The sequence below is a fragment of the Lactuca virosa genome, chromosome 8 (genome assembly GCF_052849685.1).
Source record: "Lactuca virosa cultivar CGN04683 chromosome 8, Lactuca_virosa_CGN04683_v6, whole genome shotgun sequence".
Classification (NCBI taxonomy): domain Eukaryota; kingdom Viridiplantae; phylum Streptophyta; class Magnoliopsida; order Asterales; family Asteraceae; genus Lactuca; species Lactuca virosa.
In genome coordinates, this window is record NC_136433.1 from 155,201,732 (window position 1) to 155,213,266 (window position 11,535).

Below are 11,535 nucleotides of genomic sequence, written 5' to 3' on the forward strand. Positions count from 1 at the left end.
GCATACCCCCAGAATGAGATTGGTAACGAAGCACGACTCATCATAGAGCGAACCATGTCCAACAAGGTTCGATTACGTCTCTCAGCCACACCATTCAATTGTGGCGTTCTAGGAGGCGTCAATTGTGAAACTATTCCACACTCTTTCAGATAGTCGTGAAACTCAAGACTTAGGTACTCTCCCCCTCGATCAGATCGAAGCATCTTGATTTTCCTGCCCAACTGATTCTCTACTTCATTCTTGAACTCTTTGAACTTTTCAAAGGTTTCTGACTTCTGCTTGATTAAGTAGATATATCCATATCTGCTATAATCATCTTTAAAAGTCACGTAGAAGCGACAAGCGTCCCTTGTGGTGGATCTAAAGGGTCCACATACATCTGTGTGTATGAGATCCAATACACCCTCACCCCTTTCACATGTGCCAGTAAAGGGTGACTTGGTCATCTTCCCAAGTAAACAAGACTCACACACGTCATCGTCCCTAAGGTCGAAAGACTCCAAGACTCCATCCTTTTGGAGTTGGGCTATGCGTTTCTTGTTCACATGGCCAAGGCGACAATGCCACAAGCATGCTTTGTCCAAACTTGTGGACGAATCAATATTCAAAACATCATTTCCTAAATTGTCAATAACTAACACAGATTCATAAATCCCATTACAAGGTGATGCATTGAAATAAAAGACACCATTCAAATAAGCATTAATAGAACCATTACTATTATCAAATGAATATCTGAAACCTTGTCTAAACAAACCATGAAAAGAAATGATGTTCCTTGCCATATCTGGCGAATAGCAACAATTATTTAAATCTAGTCCTAACCCATTACTCAACACTAAGGAATAAACTCCGATCTTGGTTACTGGTGAAGACTTCTTGTTTCCCATGATCAAGCTTATCCTTCCATGCTCCACTTCCCTACTTCCTTTTAGGCCCTGCATATCAGAACAAATGTGGTAACCACACCCTGTATCAAGAACCCATGAAGTAGCAAACGATGAGTTATTAGATTTAATTAAACACATACCTGCAAAGGTGGGCTTTATCTTCCCACCCTTAATATCTTGCAGATATTTAGGGCAGCTTCGTTTCCAGTGGCCCTTCTGGTGGCAATAGAAGCACTCTGCTTCCTTGGGGTCAGAAGAGGGCTTAATAGAACCTGCTTTGGTCCCACTAGAAGAGGAACCATCTTGGGTCTTACCCTTATGGTGGCTCTTGTAAGGAGCCTTCCTCTTCTTTCCCTTTCCTTGGCCAATTGCCAACACAGGAGCAGCTACAGTAGAGGATGATGCAACAGATTTGTCCTTGAGGTTGCTCTCAGCTGTCCTCAGGAGCCCTTGAAGCTTACTTAGGGTGACCTCTTCCTTATTCATGTGGTAGGTCATTCTGAACTGGCTGTAGCAGGAAGGCAAGGAGTGGAGGATGATGTCGATAGCCAAATCCTCATCAAACTTAACATTAAGTTTGAGAAGACGATCAACATATCTTTGCATTCTTTGCAAATGAGCAGTTAGGGATTCTCCACTCCCCATCTTAGCGGTGATCATGTTGGTGATGATCTCATAGCGCTCTTGCCTCGCGCTCTGGTGGTACCTGTCCAGCAAATCTTGATGCATCTCATATGGATACATGTCCTCATAGGACTTTTGGAGTTCGAGGTTCATGGTGGCCAACATGATGCAATGAACTTTCGTTGCATCACGCTCGTGGGCCTCAAAGGCGGCCATCTCTTCAGGAGTAGCTTCTTCTGGGTTGATCCTTTCAAGCTTCTCGTCTAGGACATATTCTTTGTCCTCATAACGAGTTATCATGCGAATGTATCTCATCCACTCGTTGAAGTTCGAGCCATCAAATGTCACTTTTTGACACAGGTTCATCAACGAGAATGACCCAGAAGTGTTGTTGTTTGCGTTTGCGTTTGACATCTGAAATAGAAAGGAACAAAGTTTGATTAGAATGAATCCCTAATTAAACACCCACATGAGAAATTAGGGCTAGGATCCAACAACATTATTTACAACTTAGAAAAGGGATGCCGTAATCTAAAAGTAAATAATTTGAAGGTAAGTGAATGACGATTCACTAATTTTCACCATGAAAAACGAAAGAGGTTAAGTTTTAAATGTATTTGAAAATTCCTAGATTTCTTTTGAGATTCATTGAACATTTCAATGGCATGTTTAAATCTCGATATGCACTTCAAATTTGCGACTGGGATGCCGAGGATCGCAAACAAGTTTGTGAATAACCATGCGAATCATCATGGTGCACTCAATGTCTTCATCACCTAATCAATGTGCTGGTTAGCCACGCACGCTCCATTGATCTATGATAAGACATCGAGCCACCCTTTGTCACCAATGTCAATCCCAAATTAGTGTGCTGGTTAACCACGCACGCTCCACTAACGTTTGACAGGGGTACAAAGTGTAATTCCATGGAATAGCATCATTTTCACATTTTACCCTAAAGTAACTAAGAGTGGGAATTTGTAAAACAATGTAGTTACTTTAATATTTCCATTATACTTATAATGAGGAATTAAGTGCCCTATCCTATCCGTTCGGCTAACGACCCTCCACCAGTCAAGCAAGCGGTAGATGTGAGTGTACATCCATTAAGCGCCATTTTATAGGCAGCAACCTTATACCCACCTTATAGACTGGCTTCGTGAATGAGGCCTACTAGCGATAAGACTAGTTTATTCTTATACATATATATAATAATTAATCTTATAATATCATAATTGTATAAGGGTGTATTTTAAAACATTTTAAAATACTAGTGTCTTTGTTGCATTTAAAATTTTCGAAAATTAGACAATTTAATTTAAAATTTTAAACACCAAAAATCTTTGATTTAATAATTATCAAAATTAAATAATTAATTTAAATTATTAAATCATGAAGGATTATCATAAAATTAAACAATTAATTTATCCTAATCCTTTTTATCCCCTAGATTTCGAAATTTATGGAAAGGATAATTCAAGATCTTCAATTACCTAGTTTAAACAATTAAGTTGATAATCACAAAGATGGCATTATCCAAATCCCTAAAATTTTGGGATCTTGTCTTGGGGGGCAAGGGATTTTCGAAATCCCTAGGGTTTCATAACCCTAATTTCGAAATTTGGAGGCTAGGCAAAAAAATTTAAGAACCCTACAAAAAATCGCCAACTAGGGTTTCTTAACCCTATTTTCGAAAACCACCAAGCCTTAGGGTTTACTTGCCATAAACCCTAATTTGTCAAATTCATAATATGTATCAAATCAAATTGAAAACAAAAACCAAAGGCTCTGATACCACTGATAGGTTTTATACAAACAATCCTATGTGTGCATGCAACCCTAATTGGATCTATGTTTTCACTATAAGACATACAACTATATGAACACAAAATAAACCCTAGCATGCTTCTATAATTTTCGAAAATCATATAGAAGTGTAGAAGACATACCTTTGTTGTTATATTGCAATAACAACTAGTTTCCTTGATCTCTTGAACTCTTGAAAGCAAGCACCACAATTGTAGTACCTCTAATGGCTCACAAACACCTTGAAGCAAGAAGGCAATTAAGAGAGAGAGGGGAAGGATGTTAATTTCGGCCCTAGGGTTTCCCTTGGAATCAAGTGGCCTAAAATTGAAGCATAGGGCATCTATTTATACTGTAGGGTGCTAGGGTTTCAGTCTAAACCCTAATGGATAGCTTAGCCACCAAGCAGCCCAAGGAACCTTCTGGAATGAGGCCCTTGGACGAAAATATGATGATCCCTCATCATAATTTCGTTCCCCCTTAGTCCATAAGGTTTCCCAGCCCAAAACTCAACTATCACACATTTGACAGTTTATACCCCTTTATTTAATTAATCTCTTTTAGTCACCAAATTAATTCCTAATTAATTTATGACTAATACTAATTAAATAAATATGATTTCTCCTTTAATATATTATTCTTATAATATATTAATAAACCATAATATCTTCTCTCTCATATCAAATTACCTTGTCAAGTTGCTTTGGTGAAGGCAACCCAAAAGGACCATGCACACTCGGGTCAAGTACATACCAAATATAGTTACGGACTTAGACACTAATCCAACAAGACCTTCAGGAGAACCATGTCACCCACCTGAAATTCCAGCTCAGATCGGCGTCGGTCGGCATAACTTTTCTGCCGACTCTGAGCGGTCTGCAGTCACTGTCTAACCTGCTGTATCATCTCGGTAGTCTGCAGAACTACATCTGTCCGACCCATCACCCTATGCCCAACCTCGCCCCAGCAGACTGGGGACCTCCACTTCCGCCCATACAACAGCTCGAAAGGCGGGTCGCCAATACTGGATTGATAGCTGTTGTTGTAGGCGAACTCTGCAAGCGGTAGGTGGGAATCCCAACTCCCACTGAAATCAATGACGCACGCCCTCAACATATCCTCGAGGGTCTGAATGGTCCGCTCACTCTGCCCATCAGTCTGCGGATGGAACGCCGTACTAAAATGTAGTCGCGTACCCAGTTCCTCATGGAACTTTTACCAAAAACGGGAGGTAAACCTGACATCCCGATCGGAAACGATAGAAACTGGAACCCCATGGCGAGAGACAATCTCGCTGACATACATGTCGGCCAATTTCTCAGCCAACGAACTCTCTCGTATGGCCAAGAAATGGGCACTCTTGGTCAACCGATCCACGATGACCCATATATCATCAAGCCACTTCGCCGTCCTCGGCAACTTCGTAATGAAGTCCATCGTGATCTGCTCTCATTTCCACATGGGAATCTCCAGAGGCTGTAGCTTACCATGCGGCCTCTGATGCTCGGCCTTGACCATCCTACAGGTCAAGCACCTCTCAACATACCCAGCGATTTCTCGCTTCATGCACGGCCACCAGTAGCTCAAACTCAGATCCCGGTACATCCTGGTGGCCCCCGGGTGTATAGAAAAGTGAGAATTATGAGCCTCCTCCATCACTGTCTGCCGGATCCCTCCGGACATCGGAACCCAAACCCGACCGTGCCGAGTCAATAATCTGCAGCTATCTTGAACAAACCGGATGCTCTCGCCCTTAATCCGCTCCATCTTCTAGTACTCTGGTCTCATGCCCTCGACCCGAGCATCCCTAATCAAGCTCATAAGAGGGGAATCCACCGCTATCCTGATACACCTTGCCGGGGTTGAAGACCCAGCTGACTTCCGGCTCAAAGCGTCCGCAACCACATTCGCTTTACCAGGATGCTAAAGGATCTCACAATCATAGTCCTTAACTACGTCCAGCCACCTGCGCTGTCTCATGTTCAGGTTCGGCTGATCCATGATGTGCCTCAAACTCTTGTGATCCGTGTGTATAGTACACCGGACCCCGTACAGATAATGCCTCCATATCTTGAGAGTGAAAACCACTGCTCCCCACTCAAGATCGTGCGTAGGGTATCTCGTCTCATGCGGCTTCAGCTGCCGCGATGCATAGGCTGTCACCCGTCACCTCTGCATGAGGACCGCCCCCAGACCTGTGATGGATGCATCACAAAATACCACAAAATCCTCGACTCCCTCGGGGAGCGTCAACACTGGCGCCTGACACAAACATCGCCGGAGGGTCTCAAACGCCCTCTGCTGCTCAGGGCCCCACCGAAAATCCACCCCCTTCCTCGTAAGACGAGTGAGGGGTACTGCAATCTTGGAGAAGTCTCGAATAAATCTCCGGTAGTACCCTGCTAAACCCAAGAAACTCCTGATGTCTGAGGGAGACTTCGGAGTCTCCCACTGCATAACCACCTCCACCTTGGCCGGATCGACCAAAATCCCCTCCTGGTTAACGAGATGTCCGAGGAACTGGACCTCTCGTAACCAAAACTCACACTTCGAGAACTTGGCATACAGCCGTTCTCGCCGCAGAACCTCCAGCAGCTCCCTGAGATGCTCCTCGTGCTGCTCTCGGGTCTTGGAATACACCAAGATATCATCTATGAACAAAATGACCGAGCGATCGAGCATCGGTCTGCAGACTTGGTTCATCAGATCCATGAACACCGCTGGCGCATTGGTGAGCCCAAACGGCATCACCATGAACTCGTAATGACCATAACGAGTCCAAAACGCGGTCTTCTCCACGTCTTCCTCCCTCACCCTGACCTGGTGGTATCCTGATCTCAAATCAATCTTGGAAAACCAAGATGCACCCTGCAGCTGATCAAAAAGATCGTCTATCCTCGGGAACGGATAACGGTTCTTCACCGTTAACTTGTTCAGCTCCCTATAGTCAATGCACATCCTGTGCGAACCGTCCTTCTCCCTGACGAAAAGGATCGGTGCTCCCCAGGGTGAACTACTCGGACGAATAAACTGCTTACCCAGCAGCTCCTGCAACTGAGATGATAGCTCCTGCATCTCCGGCAGTTCCAAATGGTACGGCGCCTTGGCGATAGGGGCCGCACCTGGCACTAGATCAATCCTGAACTTAACCTGCCTCACCGGAGGCACTCCGAGTAACTCCTCTGGAAACACATCAGCAAACTCTCTAACCACCGGGACCTCTGAAACTGAGAGCTGCTCTCTAACCCGCGTATCTACCACATACGCCAAATAACCGGCACCCCCGTGCTGAATATACTGTCGAGCCCTGGCTGCCGAACAAAACCCTGATCCCGACCTCGTGCCCTCACCATATACTACCAGTTCTCCCCCACTTGGGGTTCAAACTACCACCCGCTGTCCCTCACAGTCGATCATGGCGCAAAAACGGCTAAGCCAATCCATCCCTACAATCACGCATACATCCCCCATGGGGATAGGAATCAAATCTATCGGGAAGGACACCCCGAAAATCTCCAACTCGCATCCCCGGTAGACGGAAGAAGCAGAAACCCCGTGCTCGTTGGCGATCGAAACTCGCAACGGACACTCAAGATCATCTATCGGCACACTAAACCCTCTACTGAAAGTCTGAGATACGAACGACCGACTCACCCCCGAGTCAAATAAAACCAAAGCAGGCAAAGAATTTACTAGAAACGTACCTAATCACAGGTATAATCCATAAGCATAACACAAATACAATAATTGAGGCAGAGAATAGAAACGTACCAGCAACCACATCCGGTGCTGCCTTGGCCTCCTCGGCCGTGAGCTGGAAGGCGCGACCCTGAGCCTTCAGAGGCTCCACCTTGACTGGCCTCCCATCTCCAATCCTCACAGTAGCTGGCGCGGAACCCTACGCCGACTTGGCGGCAAGCTGCAGACAGTTGGTCTTCACATGACCAACCTGATGACAATGGTAACAAATCCTCATATCTGCGGGAGGGGCGGACTGACGGCAGTCCCTGGCATAGTGCCCCTCCTTGCCACATTTGTGGCACCCACCACCTGCTCTACAAAGTCCGGAATGAACCCTGCCACACTTCCCACAAGTGCGGCTCTGCTCACCCCCAGACCGTGTATCAGCGGTCTTAGACCGCTTAGGCGCCGGCTGAGACTGTGCCGGTGCCTGACGCTACTCCTTCAGCTGCAGCTCTATCTCCAACTAACGCCGTCTCGCGGCTTCCTATAGATCCAGGAGGGTATCACAACGCTGTGTAACCACAAAGTGCCGTATATCCGTCTTGAGCATACTCAGATAACGAGTCATCTGAGACTGCTCTGACGCAAACTCCGGGCAAAACATAGCCCTCTCAGTGAACATCCAGGTAATCTCCATCACAGACTCCCCATCCTGCCTCAACGTCAAAAACTCCTGAGCAAGCCGCTCCCGTTCCATGCGTGGAACGTAGCGGGTGCGAAACATATCCCGAAACTGCTCTCAAGTAATAGCAGCCCGCTGATCATCAGAATATGAACATGTCGTCAATCTCCACCAGTCCTTTGCCCCGAGCCTAAGCAGGTTCAGAGCACACCTGACCTTCTGGTCAGCAGGACATGAGCACGTGAAGAAACAACCCTCCACGTCAGACAACCACCGCATAGCTCTGATCGCATCCTGTGTACCATCAAATGTCGGGGGCTTCGTATTATCGAAGTCGCGGTACTGGAAAGCCCTGACGGCTCCTCCTCCAACCCCTGCCGTAGTTACAGCCGAAGTGGCTGCAGCGGCTGCTGTCTCTGCCAGAGCTGCATATCGCTCATCAAAATACTCAACCATCGCGGTCTTGATCGACCCAAACATCTCTGGTAGCTGCACTCGGAAAGCCGCAGCGACCTCATCGTGCAGAATCTCCTAGATCCTGGCATCCAGCTCCTCAGTCCCTATCTGAACCACGGGCTCAGGTGCGTCCGGCACCTCTGACCCTCCGTCTCCCGACCCTGACCCTGATCCGGATCCCGATCCTGATCCGGTCCCAGCAGCAAAACGTCTCGTCACCACCATACTGAAAGGTACACTCAAGACATCAGATAAACAACACAATATCGGGAGACCAAAACCCACAAATCCTAGGGGTTGTGACTTCCTTGCTACGCGTATGGGTCCTATGCTTCCAGTAGTACGGGCCCATACTACCTTCCACACCTATCCATATTTGTCTCAAGTATCACCACAACGCCCTAATACTATACTCAACATAATGTGCGCTCAACCCTCACTACTAGGGGACATCGCCTATCTCACAACTGATCCCACAGCTCTGCACAACTCACACCACCATGGAACTTCCATCAGCCCCTGCAGCACTAGTGTATGCTAGCCGCACATAACGCTGGACCCGATAGACTTTCGAATATCCAATCCTACCCTAATGTCGAATCAGACATTCTCAGGCTATAAGATCTTGACTATACACAGTCGTGATGCATACACTAAACATCTACAGTTATGATGTCAATTCCATCTACAAGAGACCCTAGGCTAATGGGCATCATATAATCAGGCAAGGCTATCATGCGATTCCTGAAGATCCCTAGCCTAGCACTAGCATGCTGTTCTAACATATCAAAATATCAAATAACTGTATTGTATTTTGGGGTTTACTTCCAGGCTCCGGCTGATCGTACTCTGCATCCTCCATCCTTTACTTTGAAAACCATTTTAAAAATTTTACTTTCCGAAAATCTCCTTGGTTTGAGACTGGATTCACACGAGTGTTCCTCCAATTCGCTCAAACCAAGGCTCTGATACCAACTTGTAACATCCATAAATTTCATGCCAAATTTAAACTTTCCCAATCATAATTAAAACCCCAAAACAGATCATAAGGATGAGGAGCGGTACGGTCACGCCTTTCCCTTGCCACGATCTCCTGAAGTACCTAAAACAAACAACTGAAAACTGTAAGCCCAAGGGCTTAGTGAGCTACCCCCAAAATACCAATACCACACTGAAATACCATATCCATAATAATCAATCAATCCATCCATCCATCAACATGCATATTGGGCCATCGGCCTGACTGGACCGCCCTACCGGGCCTACAGTCCAACTGAATCTATACTGAGCCTTCGGCATGACTGGACCGCCATGTGAGCCTACAGTCTTCCCGGACCGCTCATAGAGTGTGTTGGCCTTCAGCACAAAGCAAGACCGCCTCAACCCCAAGCAACAAGCAGATAACCATGTGCACATAACTAACATATACTGACATATACAACATCAAACATATCTACCTCACTGAGCACCAAACATAGCAATCTCTCATAACTAGAGCACTGACCTAGCAGGTCACTAACATATCAATCCCTACGGATCATAAGAGCATAACATACTGTCTATCCTGACTCTGATCTAACATATCATATCCACATGTAGCATATCATAACAATAACAACTAAAAGGACCGGCCTTGGTGCCGTAGACCCTATCGATATAGTGAGGACAACTCACCTTGCAGATGCCGACTCGGAAGATAAACTCCAACTCTCATATCACTTGACACAGGCTCCACCACCTATGATCATAGTAAAATATACTCATAAGTCCTTAACCTTATAAGGTACTCCATAACCCACCAGTCAACCCCTGGTGCCGTAGACCCTATCCATGTTGACCCCAACTCGTCGAGTACCCTCGGCTACTCGCCGAGTTCCTTGAAGCACATTCCAACTCGCCGAGTCATCGGGGTGACTCGTCGAGTTCCTTCGATTCTCGATCAAACTTTAAGGCCACCCGTCGAGTTCCCTCCTTGCAACTCGACGGATACGCACGCATACATATACTAGGGAAAACTCATCCGACTCGCCGAGTTGTTCATCAACTCGTCGAGTCTTATGGTAATCTTCATCGGACTCGCCGAGTTGTTCATCCAACTCGTCGAGTTCACGGCCATCTTCATGTGACTCGCCGAGTCAACCCTGCGACTCGACGAGTCCATTCAGCCCTTTTTCCATACAGACTTATTTTGAGCCATGCAGCGGCTCCAAATCACGATAACCAAGCTTATAGGGCATGCTTATCACGTAAAGTTGCAAACTTTACGTGCATGCATGGCTATAAAGGCTCTAAATGTCTATTTTAAGTTCTTAATGGAGCTTCATGCTCAAGAGGGACCTCAATCATAACCAACACTGTAACTTTATGCTTCTAGAATCCAAGGAGGGTCCAGATCTGAAGTTACAACCTCAGATCTAGCCCATAGCTCATCTTTCCAACTTAACATCTCACCAAAAACCCTAAAACTCAACCAATAGAAGAGATTCACAAGGAGAAAGGCGATTTGGTTACCTCCAGAAGATGATAACTGAGATAAGTGTTGATTCCCACACTCTACTTGCTCTAATCTCCTTCTCCTCCAAGCCTTCTCCCTCCAAAGATCCTCTTTTCAAGCTTCCAACACACAATGGGCACATACACACACGCGTATTAGGGTTTTAAGGAGCTCTCAAAGACTGCAAAGAGGCCAAAGGAGGCTGACGCTCCTTTAAATAGAGGTGCAAACCCCGGGATTTAGGGTTTCATCTGCCAGCTCCTACTCGCCGAGTCCCAATATGTACTCGTCGAGTAGGTCACTTAACACACAATCCCACCCCGCTGCTACTCGACGAGTAGGTCAACCAACTCGTTGAGTAGAGCTTCACCCAATAAATCTTATTTAAACAATACCTGAGAATCGGGGCGTTACATGAACACTTAGTTCAAAAACACTTAATGAACACATAGTTCAAAAATACCTAGTGAACACATAATTCAAAAACACCTAATGAACACATAGTTCAAAAACACCTAATGAACACATAGTTCAAAAATACCTAATGTACACATAGTTCACAAACACCTAATCAACACATAGTTCAAAAACACCTACAGGTTACTAGCCTGCTAACGTTCCACTTGACTGTTTAGAATAGTGTGTGGTCGTTGTCTATACTCTGCTAGATGACTAGATCATCTTAAACATCGAGACCTCTCATCAATTTTTATTTCATCAAACATCATCTAATTCATCTACCCATGTTTTACCCAACATATTTGTAGATATAAAATGCATATATACAGTTTAAATCATTTAAAACATGTATAAAATTGTTCATCCAGCATAGATATCAAGAACACAAATTATATGCACACATTGCACGTAATTTATATTAAATACTTCAAATCTATGTG